Source organism: Protopterus annectens, chromosome 13.part0 (genome assembly GCF_019279795.1).
Source record: "Protopterus annectens isolate FY-2018-M chromosome 13.part0, PAN1.0, whole genome shotgun sequence".
NCBI lineage: Eukaryota > Metazoa > Chordata > Ceratodontiformes > Protopteridae > Protopterus > Protopterus annectens.
Genome location: NC_056747.1, coordinates 1277873978 through 1277895466, shown reverse-complemented (window position 1 = coordinate 1277895466; position 21489 = coordinate 1277873978). Strand labels below are relative to the sequence as shown.

Genomic DNA, 21489 nt, shown 5'->3' with positions numbered 1-21489 from the left:
CCCTCTTTAAAAGGAACCTTGCGATTGGATGGGAGAAAGGAAATTCACCCCGGGGATCACGTCAGTCGCCCTGCTAGACAGGGGTCCAGGGAAGTAAATAGTGTGGGAAGAAATAGCCAGGGAATTGTTATGGCTAGGCTTGTATAGGCCCTAGGGCTTATAGCCTAGTACCAACCTATGAACCAGACTACACCTGGTGAAAATAAAAGAAAAACCCAACCTATGAACCAGACTACACCTGGTGAAGATAAAAGGAAAAACGATTAGAACATGTAATTGCCTTACTGTGAGTGTCCCATTCGTGGTTTCCTATTTGGAGTGGTCAGTAAAATAATCACTATAAAAAGCCAAACCAAATTTTCACTATTCTTGTAAATGGTCAAATTATCCAAACACAAACCAATATAACTGACTAATGTTTCCATCGTAATAATTCACAGCATTATTTCTACTCAATAATGCACAATTAATACATCAATAGTGAAAATTGATTTCCACAGCATAACAAAAACACAGCAGGCCAAAGCCTGCACCATACAATCAGAAAAATGTACCACCAAATCAAACTCAGTTTGACACAGTAAACCAAATCAAAGCAAAACGACTGTAAGCTGATTAAGACTGACAAAGTATTTTCCTCCCTTTAAAGATTGTAGTTCACTACTGCTGTCCATCTCTTTCAAGATACCTGCCAATGTGTTCCCATGGTTACAAAATACTAACAGATAGACTTGCAGGCTATACAAGTTCAGAAAGGAGAGCAAGGAGGTTGGTCTCTGGGTGAGCGATCAGTTGCCTAACTTGTTAGGGAGTCCTTTTCTGATGCAAAGGTTCAAACACAAAATGGCATCACCACTGTACCACAGCATATCTGCATTTCTAAATACAGGGCAGTCTAGTATCTTTCAACATAAATGCATGTATGTGCACATACCACGAGTGTTGTTTCAAACTCTTGTCAAATAAGCAAGAGACATTAAGACATCCTTTCAAGACAAGTAGCTGTACAATCAGTCGGTCCTTTTTGGCTAGGCCTTTAAAAATCTGGTTTTATTCTTGAGATCAGATTATCTCTTATGACAATCATACATTTATATAAATGAAAACGAACAATTTTGTCATTTTCAGTTACAATTATATATCAATCACTGATAACCGTCTGTACAGTCACTGCCAATCCAGCATTACGTAGCTCACTCAATTCCTGCCTTCCCCTGCACCTCATTCCTCCAAAACATTACTCTGCATCTATTTTTCCTACAATTTCCATTTTTTCTATGTAATTTGCTCCCAACACTTTTCTAAAGATTCCACTTTCAGTTGTTTTCTTTCTGTTACCATATTCACTACATCTAGTACGGCTGGTTTAGACTTTGATTTTTTATTTTCTAGTAACCATTTTTTTTGGCAGCCACCAGAATTAAAAATAAAAACAGTGGGTAGCTTAACTTTGAGCCAAGAGTGCTCCACTACGGGCTAAAAGGCGTTTCACCACAGTGAAAGCTATGCTCGGTCATGAACAGAAAGGGTCCTTTAAATAGATGGTCTATAGTCAACGTGTGCCCTGAGTGTCACTGGACAGCAAAGCTGGACCCTACTTCCCTAGGAGCACCTCCTGTGGCACGGTAAGTCACATGCCCTATAAAAGGTTACTTATACTACACTATGTAGATGCCTGGAACTTGAGCTGGTCTTTCAAGAAGCTGTGAAGCAACTCCTCTGAAGCATACCAATTTATCTGCCATGCCCCCCCCCCCCCGGAAATACAGCACATACATGAAATGAATGAGGGTTCATAAAAGGAAGGGCAGGGAATGCAAAATACCTCCTTCCAAAAAATCAAACTGCAGTCTATAATTCCTTATCTGATGGATGGACGACTGGGCATTGAGTTAACAGCTCTCCACAGGGCTACAACCATACTAGTTACACTAGGTTTGAGAGTCTGTGCTAATAGTCAAACACTCCTCTGGTGGGTAAACTCACATTTGTTCTGTATCAGCTGTATGAATTCTCCAAACTTAGGATCATCCAGAGGTGGTGGTGGGGTTGGGGCCTCATCATCTGTTGCCCATGTCCTCAGCAACAGCCTCTATCATGAGTTCTACATAGTGCGTTTTACACATTTTCTTGGTCCTCTTGGAGGAGAGGGAATCTTCAGACTTTTTGGAGGTCTATGCAATGTCCAGCTACAATGCAGGAAGGAGAACATGAAGGTGTAGTTTTAGAAGGGGAGAAGTACCACAGAATACGGACTTACATACAGATAGACTGGATGTGCAGGAGCAAAGGGATGGACTGGAGGTCGCAAGGGGAAAATACACAGGAGGCCAAAATGTCCCTGACAGGGGAAAAGCAATCAATAAAAGGCACAATAGTTCCTCTATCACGCCAACAATGCAAGGTTATAACGCTTTCCACACATTTAGGCCAGCTACTACACACAAACTAAAGGTGGTGGTGTCTCAATTTACATCAATAAATAAATATACCTCAAAGCTGGTCAAACTTGAGAATACAAATTCACTTGAGCATTTCCATGATAAAATTATCATAGGCAAAATCCTAAAACACTTCCTTGCCAGCTATAAAAAACGTCACCCTCTATGACCCAGGAAACCCATACCATGCATTTAAGCTTACTGGCAACATTCACCATCCAATCCAATACCATATTTATGGGTGACTTATTACACCACTATTAACTGGGAATTGTATACGACACCAAACATACAGGCACAGACATTCCTGGATTCTGTAAACAAAAACTCCCTGGACCAGACTGTCAATACACCAACAAGAGGTGCATACATACTGGATCTGGCCCTCAAGTGTGGGCGAGTGCCACACAACCCTAGTGTAATGTCTTCTCTGGTAAGGTTAGACCACAAAAATGGACTCTTTAAAAGTAAAAAGGAAACCTGGAACCCCAGCTAACCCTGGAATATTCAGGAACTACTCTAAGGCTAACTTCCTATTATTAAGTGATAAAATTTCAAGCTCGCATAAACCCTGAGACTACTGCTGCCTACGCAGAACTGTTCACAGAAACCCTAAACAAGCATGTTGATAGCTGCATAGAGACAGCTGTATCCACTAGGGAGAAGTACAGAAATAACTCAAAAACAAGCCGCCCTAGTGGTATCACAATCAATAGGCTGTATAACAGAAGGAAGAAAATCATGGCAAAAATGAGGTGGTGCAGCACCCAGCAGGATAAAAGCACTCGTCAAAATAAAAACTCAGACCACAAATAAAGTCTACCAAAGCCAGATTGGAGGTAATTTTGGCCTCCCACACCAAGGACAACAACAAAGCATTCTTTAGCCATGTACGCAACCTCAAAGGCAATACACAACTGTGTGCAGAACTCATTTTAAACGGAGCCACCTATACTGAGCCAGAAGATACAGCAAACCTCCTGGCTGATAAAATTCAGCTCCAACTTTACCCCTGTCTGCCCCTCAACCTTCTCTCTGGAAATACAACTCCACTGCTATCACTAGGGAACAGGTCTTTAATGTTCTCTCTAAGGGCAAGAACAATGCATCAATGGGCCCAAACAAAATCCTTGGATGCCTTCTAAATAGCATGAAACGTGGCCTATCAGGCCCTTTGGAACTGCTGCTTAACTGTAGCCTCCAAACAGGCTTTGTGCCTCATGAATGGAGAACAGCAGCAGTCGTCCCTCTGCACAAAGGTGGACCAGCTACAGACCCATAAGCCTCACTAGTCTCGTATGCAATGCCATGGAAAGAATTATCAAGGAAATGATAGTACAGTTGTGTAAAATATTACCATAACTATAGATGTCCTTGCCTTCACCACTGCAGTATTCCTTACAAATGGGATTCCCTGCCGTGAAGCCCACCATCCGCCCAGTTTACCAAAGTCTACCGTTGCTTTAAGGTACGCTGAACATCTGCACACTCCCTGCATAGAATAGGGATAAAGATAACGTTCAGATGTACCATCCTCAGAACCGATTGCCCCAGTAGGAACAGCAGACCAAGGAGAAACTGCACATCCAGGAAGGAAAAAAAAAATACCAAGGGGATGGAGGCAGGGAGTGAACACCGCACCGGTGAAGGCAAGGACACCTACCGCTATGGTAAGATTTTGCACAACTGTGCAATGTCCTTACATTCACCGCTACAGTATTCCTTACAAAACGGGAGAGCACCATTCACCACTACAGTATTCCTTACAAATGGGAAAGCACCATTCACCGCTACAGTATTCCTTACAAATGGAAGAGTGCCAAAGCTCAAGAAGAAACTCAGGAGGAGGAAGCAGCAGAGCCCTCCAAAAGCCATGAAGAATGGCAGCAGCAAATCCAGCTCTGGCCCTGGAGATACCATTCAACTATTAATGTTTGGTAAAGGTATGCACAGAAATCCAGACTCATAGGTTAGTACTAAACTAACTGCTCTTGCGAGCCATTTTAAGCCTAGCCAATTATCCCTTGTGAGACTCAAACCCTACACCTTGTGCTTACAAGGCAAACACCTTAAACATTAGGCCACCCCTCCCAACCCAAGCTTCAAGAATAGAACTGGCGTCTATGCCTTTGAAAAAAGCAGCAGAAGAAGCCACAGCTCTAGTGGAACGAGCCTTTACAGAAGAAGGAAGGCTCTCACTATGAAAGGTGCAACAAAAAGGAAATAGCCTTTGAAATCCAAGTGGAAATAGTTTGCTTGGAAACAGCCAAACCTACAGACCTAGGATGAAAGGAAACAAATAACTGGTCACATTTTCTGATATTTTTACCTTTATCCAAATAAAATCTGAGCAGTCTATGCACATCTAAGGTATGCAGCACCCTCTCACTGTCAGACTGCGGAGAGGGGAAAAAAGTAGGCAAATTAATAGACTGATTAAGTGACAACTCAACCACCTTGGGGATTAAAGCAGGATTAGTACGCAAGGACACCCTGTCCTCATGAAATATCAAAAAAGGTGGACAAGACACACGTCTGACAGAAGGAAGGAAGAGCTAACAAAAGAACCGTCTTCCAAGAACAATGTTGCAAGGAAGCTGAAACAGGCTAAAAAGGAGCCACAGTCTATTTTTCCAGAATGAAATTAAGATCCCAGGGAGGAGGAACAGGCTTCCTGGAAGGTCTATTATTAAGGATGCCTTTAAGAAATTGCTTAACCTCAAACCTAGAAGCTAATGGGGAAGTTAAAGGCAGACAAGCAGCAAGAGGCAATAAGTGGGCCTAAACAGAATAATAGGCCAAACCAGCATTGAGCAACTCGCACAAAATTAGAGCGAACCAAAAGGAACAACCACAGAAAGTGGGTCCAGGTCATGAGAAAGACACCAAATAAAAAAACCTCTTCCATTTAGACAAGTAGGACTTCCTAGTAGTAGAATTTCTGGCCTCCTGCAGGACCTGCAGCATGTTCTCAGAAAAAAAGGTGTACAAGGGATCAAAACCCTAATCAACCACAGGTGACATTTGAAGTGTGGACAGATGGGGATGGACGAGACCCCCCCCCCTTATCTTGTGTGAGGAGATTCACCCTGTGAGGTAACTTGTGAGGACTGCCCTTGGCTAGATGCAGGGGTAGAGGGAACCAGTGCTGTCGCGGCCAAAAGGGAGTCACAAACAAGATTTTGAGAGCATCCTGTTGAATCTTGAACTGGACTCTCAGAATGAGAGGAAGGGGAGGAAATGCATAAAGAAACATCCCCTTCCAAGAAAATGAAAGGGCGTCCACCTTCCACATCAGAGAAGCTGGGACTGGCACAAAACAGAGGAAGTTGTCTTTTCAGAGGGGAGGCAGAGAGATCTAGAGTACCCCATGGGTGAACAATGTCCAGAAACACATCCCTATGAAGCATCCATTCTTGGGATTGAGTGAAGAATCTGCTCAGACTCTCTGCCACAACATTCTGATCTGAAGGGTCACTTGATATTGGATAGCCATATCCCATACCAGAAGTGCCAGTCAGCAAAGACAGTAAGATCTCGTACACCCCTGTTGATTTATCACATGACTGTGGTATTGGCTGTTAATACCTCGAGAGGCCCTGGAGAGAAGAGAGGATGAAAGGCTGAAGAGCCAGCATATGAGCCCTCATCTCTTTGATGTTGATGTGTTCCTTCTGCTGACGAGGCGACCACACTCCCTGAACCCTCAGGGAGCCAAACGTTGCTCCCCATCCCACATCTGAAGCGTCTGTGAACAGATCCTGAGAGGGAAAAGGAGGTTGAAAAGGCAGCCCTGGATTCAGACAACTGCTGACTCCACCACAGAAGTTCTTTCTTGAGACATGGGAGAAGAGGAACAGGAAAGTCTAGAGGATGCGCATGCTGAAGCCACACCAACTTCAGAAGCCATTGGAACTTCGCAGAGTTTGGCCAGATGGAGCATCAGAATGATGGAAGCCATGAACCTCAGAGCTCTCAAACTCCCTGGCTGTAATGGGGGCCAAGGGAAGAAGAATTTGAAAGAAAGAAGTGAGAGTTAAGACTTTTTGAAGTTTATTGTGAACTCCAGGCTCTGAAGAGGAGAAATGGTAAAATGAAGATTTTGCAAAAGGACTTCTGGAGAAGATGCCTGAATCAGCAGGTCGTCCAAATAGGAAAGATTTGGACCCCTTGAATCCTGCAAATGGCAATCACAGGAGCAATGCATTTTGCAAATACCCTTGGGGCAGTAGAAAGGCCAAAAGGCAAAGCACAGAACTGAAAATGCCAGGAAGCAACAGAGAAACGCAAAAATCTCCTGAAAAGAGGATGGTCGGAATATGCAGATAAGCATCCTTGACGTCCAGAGACACCAGAAAGGCCTGACAGAGCAAGAGAGGAAAAAGGGACAGTATCTGAAAGGAAGACACCTTCAGAAAGGTGTTTAGATAGTAGAGGTCTAGAATAGGTCTCCAAGTACCTTCTTTTCTGGGCACTAGAAACATTCTTGAATAAAACCCTTTCCTCCTTTGGGACACTGGCACCTCTTGAATAGTACCCTGAGACAAGTGGTCTCGAAGAACCACTGGGGAAAAAAGGAAGTTGTTCCAAAGGAGGCTGGGGAATATCCATAAAAGAAGAAGGAGAGCGGGAAACAGCACCTGGTTTATCAGGAAAGGAAGGTTCAAGAATACCTGCAATCTGAGTGCCCTGAGTGCCCTTAGCAGGAGGGTCCACTTACTATCCTAGCTTAAGAAGGAGGGCGAGATTGCCTACGAACAAAGGCTGGCATAGAAGGTTTGTTTTGCTGAAAGTTAGTCATAAGTTAGTCATAGGAGAAACAAAGACATGCTTAAGCTCCTCTAAAGCCTCAAGCCTCCCCCTTGTTCTGAAGAGACAAATAAACTAGTAGCCGCTTCACCAAACAAGAGTATTATCCAGGAGGAACATCCTTAAACTTAGCCTTAATATCGAGCAAAAGCTGAAGACAAAGCCAGAAATATCTCCTCAGAACTGAACCAGAAGCAGTAGCCCTAAAAGGGACATCTGCTGCACCGTAACTACATTTGACAGAATGATGAACTACCTGAGAGGAAGTCCCAAGCAAGGAAAGCACAGAAGACTTACTCTCAAGGGTCTAGAAGATCAAAAATAATCGGACAAGCCTGAGTAAAAACAGCCAAGACATACCTAGAGATATGGGTCCGATAATTAATACCCCTAAAAGCTAGGGTAGTCTAAGTATAAACCTTCTTACCCAGCCTATCCATGGTTCAACTGTCCTTGTCAGAAGGCAGCAACTTGGACGAAGGAAGCAATTGAGATGGCTTATCAGAGGCTACAGACACCACAGAGGGGTCAGCAGCAAGACAAGGAACAATCCTCAAGCAGGCTACAGACACCACAGAGGGGTCAGCAGCAAGACAAGGAACAATCCTCAAGCACCCTATAAAACCTATCAGACTTCTTGGGAGGAGTGGGCAGAGAATACGGCACTTTAGAAGCACTAGAAAAAACATCCAATAAAGCAGGCAAGACAGGAGGAATGGCCGCAGGTTTAGAAGATTCCATATGCAGTAACTCACAGCAATGCTTATGGATATCCACAACCTGGGCACAATCCCATCATCCTAGAGATTGTGTCCCCAAAGGAAAACTTTCATCAGAAGGATTATCTAGAGTATGAGAATCCTCCTCCTCAGACCTGTAGTCTAAAGGAGAAGGAATCTGGGTAGAATAAGCAAGGGAGTCATCATCAGAATCTACCTCAGAAAAATTCAATTCTCTGGGTCTTTTAGGGGAAGAAGAGGACCAAGGAGGAGAAGGAACTGAAACTCCCTTTAGGAGGCCTCAACGACAGAAAGCATTAAAATAACCCCCGAGTAAAAGCCTGCCACTCACTTTGTGGATCCCCAGAAGCAGAAGAAACATTAGTTTCCTGTTACTTTTTAGTGGACATGTATCCTAGACATCCATCCTAGAAATTGAGAAAGCCCAGACTCAGGACAGCATTCCACAACTGCAATAAGAACCTCTTCTCTAAAAAAAGAAAAAGCGGAACCCCTCTAGACCACTCAGAAACAGTCAACCGTGGTTCCCTCCGAATGCCCGAAATGGATGCCTGCAAAGCCTCAGACATGCTGCATGCCAGATCCTCACTAGCCTCCAACCTAGACACGATAAAAGAATCTGACAAAACAACCTGATGAGCCTCCGGGTTCATAATAACCTCAGGAGAAACTCCCAGCAGAGGCTGGACAGTGGAAAATTCCAGTCTTACCTTATGCACCTTCTTCCCGGATGGCTGACACTCTGGACAGGAAGTTCCATCCATAGTATCTGCAGCAAGAAGCTTAAGACGCTGGTTCTCAAGAGACAAGGGAAGGGAAGAAAGCCTACTACGAAGAGTTTTGGGGACAAACGCCTGACAAATTGAACAAGATGTATGGTCGTGAGCAGCACCTAGGCAAAAAAAGGACACATTGTGGCATTCTTTAAGAGGAATCAGTCTCCCACACTGGCATTTACCCTTCCTGGATGACATTAACCCAAACAGTAAAGTAACCAAAAATCCAATTGGGTACTTATCTGCAACTGTGAGGACTCCAGCAAACAGGAGTAAGCACAGGAATGCCAACAAAGAGAAAAAAAATGGATGGAGGTAACAGACAGATGGTTAGAACAGTGTTCAGACTGGTGGCAAATAAGTTCTGAGAATGGTACACCTGAACGTCACCCTTATGCCCTACCCTATGCAGAGGTGTGCAGGTCACGTTCATAATGCAACAGTAGACTTCGGTAAACTGGCCAGCTGGTGGGCTTCACGGCAGGGGATCCCATTTGTAAGGAATACTACAGCGGTGAATGCAAGGACATAAGAAACCTCCAGACACTGGACCCAACCAAATCTGATTTCATCAAGGGCAGGGCATGCCTACTCAACCTGGTAGACTTCTCTGAGAAGGTCACCAAAGCAATGGATGAGGGCAAAATGGTTCACACAGACTACCTTGACCTGGCAAAAATATTTGACACAATCCCCCACCCTAGCAATGTTGACAAACTTAAGAGGTTAGGTACAAACCACTGTCACCTGGTAGATAAATCAAGCCAACTGGTTCAGAGAGGACCCAAGAAGTTAGAATTGGAGAGTCCACCACTACAAAGAGGCCAGTCACAAGCGGAGTCCCTCAGGGATCGGTCCTGGGACCGCTTTTTGACATTTACATCTCTGAAGTCAAAGCCAACACCAATGGCCTCTGGCTGACTAAATTTTCAGATGATTGCAAATTAGGAGCAGTTACTTGACTCGCCCACGGAGACAAATGTTCTCCAGGAGGAGCAGACACAGACAAGCAACTGGTGGCACAGCTATACACCAAAATTAAACGCCAAGAATATACACTAAAATTAAATGCCAAGAAATGCATAATAGTGCCCTTCTGGAAGTCATCCATCCTTGGAAACTATTACATTGACAACACACCCCTAAGAGTTGACCCAGTAGTCAGGGACTTGGAGACACAAACAGTAATCTAGCAAGTGTCTACAGTACTGAGGAAATCATTCTATGTTGTGCAACTTAAAAATAAAAGTATGGCAGCTCGGTCCAAAGTAGTCATTCTTCTACCGTATTCAGCATTCATCAGACCCATCACTGAGTACAATGCCCAACCTAACCAGGCATATCCAACAACTGGAACTTCAACAGAGGCTCCTCACTAAAAGAATACAGGGTGCAAGTAATATGTCCTATGCAGAAACACCTCCAGTCCTTATTCCTGTATTCGGTCTCCTACAGACTGTTTAGGGGAGATCTATGCCTGGCATACAAGGCATTGTCAGACCCCACTCAGATGGACCTCTTGCATATCCACAAAACAAACAGCACCAGAATTACCTGTTCCAAAGGCTTAAACTTTGCCTGTGATACAAACAGGATCTGCTGGTGAGACAGGTATGTATCCCAGAGACTACCCCTTCTCTGGAGGAAAAAACTCCCCTTCCATGTGAAGCAGAGTTCCTTCCCAACCCAATTCAAGTGTAACCTGGACAATTGGATGGGGAACAGGAAATCCATCCCTGGTGTGGCACCTATGTCTCTAATGGACACATGCTGCCTATAAATGGTTCATCTCCTAGGCCCCTGCTTGTAAATGCTTCACCTCCCAAGCTCCTGCTTATACTTATCAAGGGTACCAGAAATTGTCAGATAAGGAATGCATGGCTAGGCATAAAAAGACCTTTGTGGTCATTAGCCTAGTACACACTTATGAACCTATACCTGAAAGAATGAAATTAGGAGGCCTTCACAGGTTAAAAGAGCAGGAGTTTAATAGTACCAGTAGCAATAAGAAAAGTAAAGGAGGACATTAAGAGACGAGCAGTGGCTAAGATGTCAAGGGGGATGGTGTCTACGGAAATATGGAAAGAGGGGGTAAGACATTAAAATATGGCATGCACTACTCAAAATAATAGGTGAGCAGTTTCCAGGATTGTGGAAAAGGACACTGATAATAATACCAAAAGATAAGAATCCACCAGACTCTGCTTTGTATAGGCTCCTACACAATTTAAAATCACAAGAACAAGTTATAACCTGTAAACCCACTCATACTGCAGCTTATTTTTCTCACTCCTCCTAAGACTTCTCTTCATTTCAGTGATGCACTTTTCAGTGATGCACTTTTCTAAATCTGGGCAAGGTTTTCCTCACAAGGCTGTTCCGATCATAAATATACCATCTAGCTCTCGGACAAACTCAGATGATACCGTGACTGCAGCCTTCACAAGGGTTCATCTAGCAAACCCAGGTGTTGGGATAACCTGGCTAGAAGAATGGCAGTTAGCAGCCAATGGAAAATCATTACAACTCAAGAAGGGAGGTGGCCAAGTCCACTGTATACTCACCAAGTAACAAAACCTCTGCAACAGCCATAGCATATTGTGCGACACTGTACTGGAAGAGTGCACCTCCCACAGCCCTACTTACATTTATCGACTACCAGAATTTGTAGAGATATGGGATGCATGACTAAGTTTAAAAAATGTCATTGCGGTCAGACCTAGTACACAACCTGAGCATCCTAAACCTCCATGACTTACCCTGGAACATAGTTCACAGACTACCAGAGAGAGGAATCAGGTCAAAAAATATTCAAACCAGTCCCTCATAAAAATCAGGAAACAAATGGGCCACAGGGGTTTACATGGGGGTAGATGGTGAAAGATGACATCCCAAACTCTGTCCTCTTTCTGCCACACCGTGTTCTGGAGAATGATACTTATTCTTAGGTTCATAGGTAGGTACTAGGCTATCTGCCAGAGGGCATTTATAAGCCTAGCCAGAGTGTGTCAGCTTTCACCAACCCATTGATTAATTAACTGAGCCTCTGTCAAGCAGAGCCAATGAAGTGATCCCACGGTTGTATTTTCTGTTACCCATCCACTCGTCAAGGCTTCTCTTGAAGAGTGTTAGTGAGGGGCTCTGCCTAATGTAGTTAGGAATTTTGTTCCAAAGCATGGGGAGTCTCTGTGACAGGAATCTATTACTCCAGCATGTTCTATTTACTCCAGCATGTTCTATTTATTGTTCCGACAAGGTTTAGCTCACTAGAGCGCGTGGCTTGCAGTGACTTTGATTTCTTTAGGTGGAGCATGTCCATCAATTCGGAGTTGGACATAGCTTTGTAAGTCAGGCAGAGATAACCTGCCACTGGAGTGCAGCCGGAGTTTTTTCAGTTAGGCTGCATAGGACATATGTTTGAGGCCAGTAATCCTATTGGTGAGGTGCTTTTGTGGTCTTTCCAGCTGTTGGAAGTGTCTTGTGAGGTACATCCCAAATGGGGCATTGTACTCTATGATGGGTCTGATGAGTGACGAATAGGGGCACTATAGCCTATTTATTTCTAGATGCGAACCCCTTAGTAATTAGATGGGCCACATAGAAGGATTTCATAACTACTTTGGCAATATGATTGTCAAAGGAGAGATTACTATCTACCTGGGTTCCCAGATCTCTTATTACCTCTTCTGTATTAAGGGGGTTGCCGTCTATGTGGTAATTCGTGGGTGTTTTTGTTTTTCCCAAACGGGATGAATATGCATTTTTTGGCATTTAGCTTGAGGCCATGACTTTGACACCAGGTATCCGTCTCAGTAAGGCCTTTTTGAAGGATGCCCGTGTCAGCTGGAGAGTCAATTATGGCTCCCAGTTTGCAGTCATTGGCGAACTTGGTTAGCCATTGTCCTCCTGTGTTTGCCTGTACTTCTGAGAAATATATGCAGAACAGTAGGGGTCCCAGAACAGAGCCTTGCGGGACACCACTTGTCACTGGTTTAGAGTCGGACCTGGTGCCCGCTATTCTTACAGTGTGAATTCTGTCTGTAAGCAAGTTGGCAACCCATCTTGTGACGTTTATGTTCAGGCTGGTGAGTTTTTCTATAATACCCGAATGAGGAATGATGTCGACCGCCTTGGCAAGATCAAGGTAGGCTGTGTGAACCACCTTTCCCTCATCTATGGCCTTGGTGACTGTCTCGAAGAAGTTAACCAGGTTTAATAGGCATGACCTGCCCTTAAAGCCATACTGGGTCGGGCCAAGTGTTTGGAGGTTCCCAATGTCATTACTTTGTTAACGAATTCCATGATTAGCCTGGTCTGCAAGGCTATGGAGCGCATAGTCAGACTTATGGGGCGATAGTTACCAGCATCAGTTGTGGCCCCTCCTTTGTGGAGTGGAATAACCGTTGCTGTGCACCATTCTATGGGCACGTAACTTGCGGAGAGGCTGAGGTTGAATAGCGTGTTTAGGTGGGGGGTTAGTTCGTTCTGTAGTTCGTGCAAGACGCAGCCTGGGACACCATCTGGCCCCATTGATGCTGTGTTTCTGGCTTTTGAAAGGGCAGTTTTCACCTGTGCTTCTGTGATTTCCGGGACACTACACTTTTCCGGTATTGTTGTGGGCCCTTTTGAAGGCAAGAGGGAGGTGAAGTTTGCACTGAATCTATCTGCCAGGATGTTGGCAATATCAGTAGGTTCAGTATATTTTGTGCTATTTTGCACTACCTAAGAGCATATCTGCAAGTTGTCACTTAAGGCTTTGTGGTTATCTTTAGAATCCCTTGGCTATTTTTCTTTTGAAGTTAGCCATGGATGATTTTAGGAGGGAACTTAGTTTCTTACAGATACTGATCAGGGATGTCTTTCCTTCTTGGGATTTGCTTTTTTTCTGAACTAGTTTCCTCCTTCTGTTGTATAACCTGTTTATGGCAGGGGTCCACGAGACTGGTTTCCTTCTCTTAGGGGAGTGAGTCTTGGTTTTGCTAGGGATGGCACGATCCTTGTAGGTGCTCAAAGTGCAACTGTAAAGGATTCTGCATCTTGGGCTGTGTTATACTTTAGCGTGGAGGCTGTGAGACTTACCACCTCTGCCTTAAATAAGGTGAAGTTTGCTTTAGAAAAGGTTTTCACTGTGGTTTCCTTGGTTGGGAGTGGTGGTGGGGTGTGGACATCCAGGGTGATTAGTTTATGGTCTGATCTAACCAGGGACGGGCTGGCCTCCAGTACAGAACACCCGTCGCCCATGTTGGTGATGACCAGGTCCAATATGTTGTGGCCTCTGGTAGGGGAGTTTACCAGCTGATCCAGGGCATTTGAGTTGATAAATTCCAGGAAGCGCTGAGCCTGGGAGTTTGTAGTATTAAGTAGTTTTCCCAGTTAATGGTAGGGTAATTGAAATCACCCAATATCAGGGTGTTCGGTAGGACCTTCATGTTTTCCAGTGTCTCCAGAAAGGTGGAGTGGTGATCCTGGGTCATGGAGAGTGATCTGTAGCAGGCCACAATTTGCACTGCAGATTTACCCAATGTTAGTTGCACATGGATGATCTCAGAGGTATCATGCTGCGCCACTAACCTGGAGGTGTGAGTATCCTGGATGAATATGGATACACCCGCTTCTTTTGTGTTTCGGTCAGTGCTCTGTGGCAGAAATGTGTGGTACGAGTTGTAGTGCTGGAGTGCTCTCTGGAGCTTTGAACCAGGTTTCAGTTACTGCACAGATGTCGACGTTCTCCATACTTGGGAGTGCTTCAAGCGCATGCATTTTGAGATTTAAACTCCTGGCGTTGAGTAGCACAACCCTCTTTTTTTTACTTGTGCTGTTTACAGTGGTGGGTTTTGAATTTTGAGCCTTGCCTAAAAAGGCACTATGGGGGCAGCAAGAGCCTTGGCCAGTATTCAAAAGCCAAGGGGTGACAGGTGCCAAGCCATCTCTTGTGAAGCAACGCAGCTTGTCGAGCATGTCATTCCAGGCTGACAGACACTGGATCCCCTTTGAATGACACCAGAAGCTTAACCAATTGTTGAAATTGATAATTTTTTCTTTATACTGAGGTATCATTCCTGGTGAGGGCAGGATGTTACTCAGGGTCAGGGTCATACCCGCCTGGGCTACATGTTCAGAGAGCTCTTCCATGTCTCTTTTCATGTAGTCCAGGGAGGTACGTCTTTGTCATTGTTCATGTTGGTGTGAATGACCCGAGTCATATTTGTACTTGTTCTGGAGTGACCCGAGTGCTTGTGTTATGTGGCGGATTCTGGCTCCCGATAGGCAGCTAACAGTAACCATCTCCTTGTCCAGCCTAGTGAGTGGGCCGACAGTGTGCTTGACTATTGAGTCACCTATTACTGTGTTAGGTATGTTATTTCACCTTAAGGGCTGTGATTGTGTGGCACACTGATTTTGTGTTTTATGTGTTGTCTGGTTTGTGACGGGAGGTGCAGGTTTTGTGGGTGTCTACTTTGGAGCTCTCGGATGCTTTTGCTGGTTTTTATTTGGAGCCTCAGAGTACGATTTTGTGTATTTTTTGCCAGTGCTGGTTTAGTAGGTCTAGGTGAGGCTGGAGGTGTGGTGCAAGTGTTAACCTTCTCCTCATGACTGTCTGTTCCAGTCTTGGGTGGAGAGACCTTAGCCTCCAGTTTGGCTGTATAATTGCATCTCTAGTATATGTTAGAGTTTTGTGGTAGGAGGAGAGGGCTGTCTGTGTACATGAGGCATTAGTAACATTGCCTCAGGATACCCAGATTCACCAGCTGGACTGGAGAGTACACCTGGAGTTGCCCTTTGGTTATGCCTGAATAGTAGGGTGAGCTTAGCCGCTTGGTTGGTGAGGGGTGGATAAAGAGCCTTGCCCTGCTGGGCAGTCAAGTGTCGGGGGTATATTAGTGCTTACTATTAGGTCTGAGCAAGTGCTGAACTGTAGGATGCTTTCTGAGTGCTTAGGTTGAGAGTTAGACTAGTTTCAAGTGAAAAACTGAAGAGGAGACTTAGTGGAACCGGGAATAATTTAACCCTAGCTAACCGGTATTGCCCGGCACAAAAAAACGTGCAAACGCGTTTTTTAAACTAATAACTTCTGGACTGGAACCACTCCTCCAGGGACAGATGACTGCTCAAAGTTCCCTCTCTCACAGGTGAGCAGAGAAACTTCCCTCTATCCAAGTAAGATATGGGCAACTCAGAAACTTGTAACACAGCCCTGAATTCAGCACTAGCCTAGGAAGGCGGGAAACAAGTTTTTTTTTTTTTTGATAAGATAAGGCAAAAACAGTAAAAAAGTACACTTAAAACAGCTTTAAACGACTACAAGCGATCAGAAAAGGCTATCGCACTTTAGTGTGTAGCCTACAACAGTTAAACAATTTAAACAAAAAACAACTTTTTAAAAAAGTGCAGGCAGTCAAATAATGTGTACAATATGTGAAAAAAAAAAAAAAAAAAAACAAGCTTTTAAATCACAATAAAAGTGCTGGGAAAAAAAATTAGCGTTTAGGCAGAAAACAGTTAAGTACAGCAAGAAAATACAGAAAACTGATGCTCTCACTCTAAAGTCTCTCTTTTAAGCTAGAAGGCTTGTTTATCAGTTTAAGGCTTTCTAGCGCTTTCCAGTAGGTTAGCTACAAGAAAGATGGGAAACAAGTGCAGATGTGGTCTTTTAACCAGAAAGTTGAAAGAGATGGACAACTTCCCGAATGATGAATAAACTACAATTCCTGGGCCAAGAACCACTCCTCTTGTGGTATACAGGCTACCTAGTACTTAACCGCTCCCACTGATAAGCTAGAAGGCTTCCCTCCAACACAGAAAGGCTTGGGGGGCTCAGAAGCTTACAAAAAAGAGTCCTGGGTACAGCAAATCTGTAACCTGGACTAGACTAGTAACAGGAAAGGCAGGAACAAGCACAAACACAGGCTTTTGAATCAGAAGGTTGAAAGAGATGGAAGAGCTTCCCAAACGGCCAATAAACTATAATGTCTGGGCCAGAAACCTCTTCTCCTGTGGTAGATGCTTACCACTCCCACCGAGAAGCTAGAAGGCTTCCCTCCAACACAGAAAGGCTTGGGGGGCTCAGGGGCTTACAAACAGTCCTGGATACAGCAAGTCTGTATCTGGACTAGACAAGTTACAGGAAAGGCAGGAAACAAGCTAGGAATTTTTTATTATAATTTTTTTTTCAAATGCAGTGCAGGCTAGCAAACGAGTATCAATATTACGGCAGATACAGTTTAAATGCAATTAAATTAACACACGACTAAAAAACAAGTGCAGAAGGCATTAAATTAGAAGGCTACTATAACAAGCAGTAATAGTGCAGAGTAAGAACAACTGAACAGATAGCACGCAGAACAGCAAGTAAGAGCAGCTGAAATTTTATATATATATATATATATATATATATATATATATATATATATATATATTTTTTTTTTTTTTTTTTTTTTTTTTTTTGAGGGAGGGAACACAGCAGGATTAAGAGGCTACAGGGGTTGTCCTTTTCAAATGCTCTCTTTGCACACAGTAGGAGTGCCTGAAATCAGAATAGGATCTCACTGCACTCAGTTGAGTGAGCAAATAGGCCCAGGAGTAGTATCCAAATACAAACTTTCAAAGCCACCAAGACAAGAACAGGGAGGGTAGAGTAGTATCCAAATACAAACTTACAAGAGGGGCGGGCAGTTTCAAAGCCACCAAGACAAGAACAGGGAGGGTGGGTACAAGAGACAGAAACAATACAGTACCACTATAAATACAGCACAGTGCAAATTAAGTTCCAAAAAGTGTACTTATCAGTTTGGAATAGATTCCAATTCTGCAGCTCACAGCAAATCTATCAGCTTTCCCAGCAGTTCATAGAAATGCAGCCTGTATTGGAATTACAGCAATTATGTGCGTGCTCCCTGTCTGCCAAATGCTTTCAGACACTCTAGCCTTACAAAACTGAATATACTACCCCTAGATGCAATCTTACAAATGGGTCATAAAGATGACAACTTGGTTTCTAGTAGCAATTCTGCTCACATTTGTATCATCTGAAAGATCTAGTTGAGGTTCTAACTCACTTTATCAGATACTACTGCTTCTAAAGTTTAATACATTTTCTTCCCAAATGTATTACTTTGCATTTCATCTATAGGGCTACAAGCTGCGTATTTTTGACCATTCATCCAGTACTGCTAGGCATCCTTCCATGACATTTTACTACAAAGCTCTGTGCACATCTCAATCTGCCTTACAGACATTCTGTAATGTCACCTCTGTACAGATATCCAAAAAAGGGAGTGCTACTGAACCAGTTCTGCTTCCATCTACACTGCTAACATGGGTGCAGGAGTAATATTGCAAGGACATAGAAGTTATCTGAAAACTTTTCTAAGATTTAAGAAAACCACCTGGCAACTCGAGGGGCAGGTGAGATGCTCACGGAGACACTCATAAATTTATAGATAACTACTAGTCTCACTGCTCTTGCGGGCAACTTTAATCCTAGCTACTTTTTTCATTAGTTCAAAATTATCCCTTACCTGTTTCCAAGGTCTACATTAATAGGATAGCGAGTAGTTCTGGGTAAAATAGAGATTAATTCTAGACCAACACCAACAAGTATTTATAAGGGCCATATTGAAGGACATAGCATTTAGATGCTGCCTGTGTCCTTAAGCAGTACAGGGGACAATGCTGGGGTAAATTTCCTCATCTCCATCCATAGATCCAGGTTACATCTGAACAGTGAGAGGAACTTTTGCACCAGTCTCTCTAAATCTTTGTTTAAAGTTGAAGACAACATTCAGGTCCTCGGATACAGTATTTTTCATACCCTTTGATTTGTGGATGTGCAGTAGGTCCATAAGTGCATTATACGCCACATGCAGGTCCCTTCTCAGCAGTCTGTAAGATACCGAAGACAATGACAGTGCTTTGAGGTGCTTGGTGTAGGACACGTTTTAGGCTCAGTATTTCTCTGAGATGAACCTCTGTGGGTGCTCGAGTTGCTGCATACGACGGCCTTGATGCATGCCAAAGGAGGAAATGACTGCTCCCCTTTATCCTGCCCTCTTCAGACCGATGACATCTCTACACCTGGAAGCTATCCCTTTGCTTAGGAATTGTACACTACAGAAGAACTTTCTCACCACTGTGGACAAGTTCACCAAATGACAGGTTACTGTCCACATAGGATCCCAAATCCCAAACTACAGGGTCAACTCTTAGGGGCATACCACCAATGTGGTAATTTATGTGGCAAATTCCCAGGGGTGATGGATTTCCCTAAGGATACAATAATGCTCTTTTGGCATTTGGTGCCAGAAACATGGACCAAGACTGTTTGGGACAAGCTTTCCCGCAAAATGGAAGAGTCACTTAGGATTCAATTACTCTTCCTAATTTGGTCATTTGCAAACTTCGTTAGTCGGAGAATCAGAAAGCACAACTGCCAGTGGGAAAACTACATACTTAGGCTTACCTCCGTCAGCAGCCCTTTCTGAATCCCAGGGACTGTCCACTAAAATCATTGGAACAAATGTGTATGTTTAAACTACCTCATGTACATTTGCTTATTCATTTAATTAAGAAAGTTAAGTACCTCAGAATACCATTAAAGCGTTGCTTAACATAGGCTGGTACTAGGCTATCGGCCCTAAGACCTATGCAAGCCTAGCCATAAAAATTCCCTGGAAATTTTTTCCCACAATATTTACTTCTCTGGGCCCCTGTCTAGCAGGGCGACTGACATGATCCCCCCGGGGTGAATTTCCTATCTCCCATCCAATCAAGGTTCCTTTTGAAGAGGGCCAATGAGGCGCTCTGCTTGACATGTATGGGCAGTCTATTCCAGAGTATGGGGAGTATCTGGGTCAGGAACCTATCCCTCCAGCATGTTTTGCTCATTGTGATAAGGTTTAGATCCCTGGAGCGTGTGGCACCGAGGGATTGGGATTTCTTTAAGTGGAGCATGTCCAACAGCTCAGGGTTTGACATGGCCTTGTATGTTAAGCAGAGATCGCCTCAGAGTAGACGATATGCCACAGAGTATAGCTGGAGTTTTTTTTTTTTTTTTAGACAGTCAGCATATGGCATACCAAAATGACACACTGAACATTTCCAGAGAATAAACAACTATAATATGAATAAACAGTTTAACAGATGGGAATGTGCAAGAAGGGGGTGCAAAAGGTTATCTGAAAAGCTGGAACCACGGAAGGATGGTGCATTGGTTAATATTAGGTCCTAGCTTACCAAATAATTTTCTTTTCTTCAACATAAAAACTGCATTGTATGCAATTAACCAGTAAAATGAAGGAAGTAGTGTCAGAACAGTCACCAAAAAGCTCCAGAATGATAGACACCACTGTAGAAAGCACCATAAAAACAATCCTTTGGTGAAAAAGCAGATTAAAACTTGCTTTTTATACCAAAGGATTTGTTTTATGGTGCTTTCTACAGTGGTGTCTATCATTCTGGAGCTAATTAAGCCCAAGTTTTGTGCACAATTTGAAAGGAGGAGTTGATAAAATGTTTTACTATGACCATATGCAACTGTGAGCCCAAAAATGAATGCACCTTTACACAGCTTAAGTTACTTCAATGTTTGTTATATATGCACGGTTTGAAATTTGATAGTATTTCAGCCCCAGAACTTGGACCGAAGCCCCCAACAGCGGTGGTGTTGCCATATTCATAAAGGATGCGCACGCCTCTAGACTGGTAACCCAACAGAACACATCAGAGATACTTCAAGTGCAGCTAACCTTGGGTAAGATAGCGATTCAGGTCGTAGCCTGCTATAGGTCCCCAACCATGACCTAAGACTCACACTCCACGTTCCTAAGCACCTTGGAGAATATTAGGGTCCAACCTAACACACTCATACTGGGCGACTTCAACTACCCATCAATTAACTGGGAAAACTACTCATGTACCAATACACCTGCCCAGCGTTTCCTGGAATTCATTAATTCCAATGCCATGGACCAGCTTGTTCCTACCCCCACTAGAGGTAGCAACATACTTGACCTGGTCATTACTAACATGGGCGACCATTGCTCTACACCAACTGTCAACCCCTCCCTGGTAAGATCCGACCACAAACTAATCACCTTGGAAATCCACATCCCTCTCACCCCACCCCACCAAAGGTAACAACCATGAAAAACTTCTCCAAAGCTAACTTTGGGCTCCTAAAAACAGAGGTGGCTAACTTCACCCATGCAAATGGAGAATAGTTGCATGACCGCCGAATCATACAACAATGCACTGTATGAACACATACACAAAAGCATGGATCTTGCCATACCCAATAGAACAAAGATGCTCTCCTCCAAAAAAGGAAGCCAATCTGGTGGTCCCCTGCCATAAACACACTAGACAACAGGAGGAGGAAACTGATGAGTAATAAGGTGAAGTCCCAAGACTGGAAAAACTCTCTTTATCACTCTCAACAAGAAGTTGAGATCCCTCATCAAATCCTCTAAAGTTAGCTACAAAAACAGAATCGCAGCAGATCGTAAAAAGATAACTACAAGGCCTTCTATAGTTATGTAAAGAATCTCCATGGCAATACCCAGATTTGTTCTGAGCTAATGCACAATGGTACCTCCTATACCAAGCCAACAGATATTGCCAATATACTGGCTGACAGATTCAGTGCTAACCCCCCCACCCCACCAAAGGGCCAATCACAATACCAGTAGACTGCCAGGCACCCAGTATTACTGCTGCACAGGTTAA

General features: G+C 43.7%; 1 protein-coding gene across 2 annotated transcripts in view; it reads right to left on the bottom strand.

Annotated features, from left to right (window-relative positions):
* PSMB3 (proteasome 20S subunit beta 3) overlaps positions 1-21489 on the bottom strand; it is a 530078-nt gene that overhangs the window by 496248 nt on the left and 12341 nt on the right. The window contains exon 1 of one of the 2 annotated variants that reach the window (XM_044055289.1): positions 6334-6339. The exons of the other annotated variant lie outside the window; for it this stretch is intronic. The gene's annotated coding sequence lies outside the window, so the exon portion shown is untranslated. Of the gene's footprint in view, positions 1-6333; positions 6340-21489 lie in introns of those variants that run through there. 2 annotated transcript variants of the gene reach the window in all.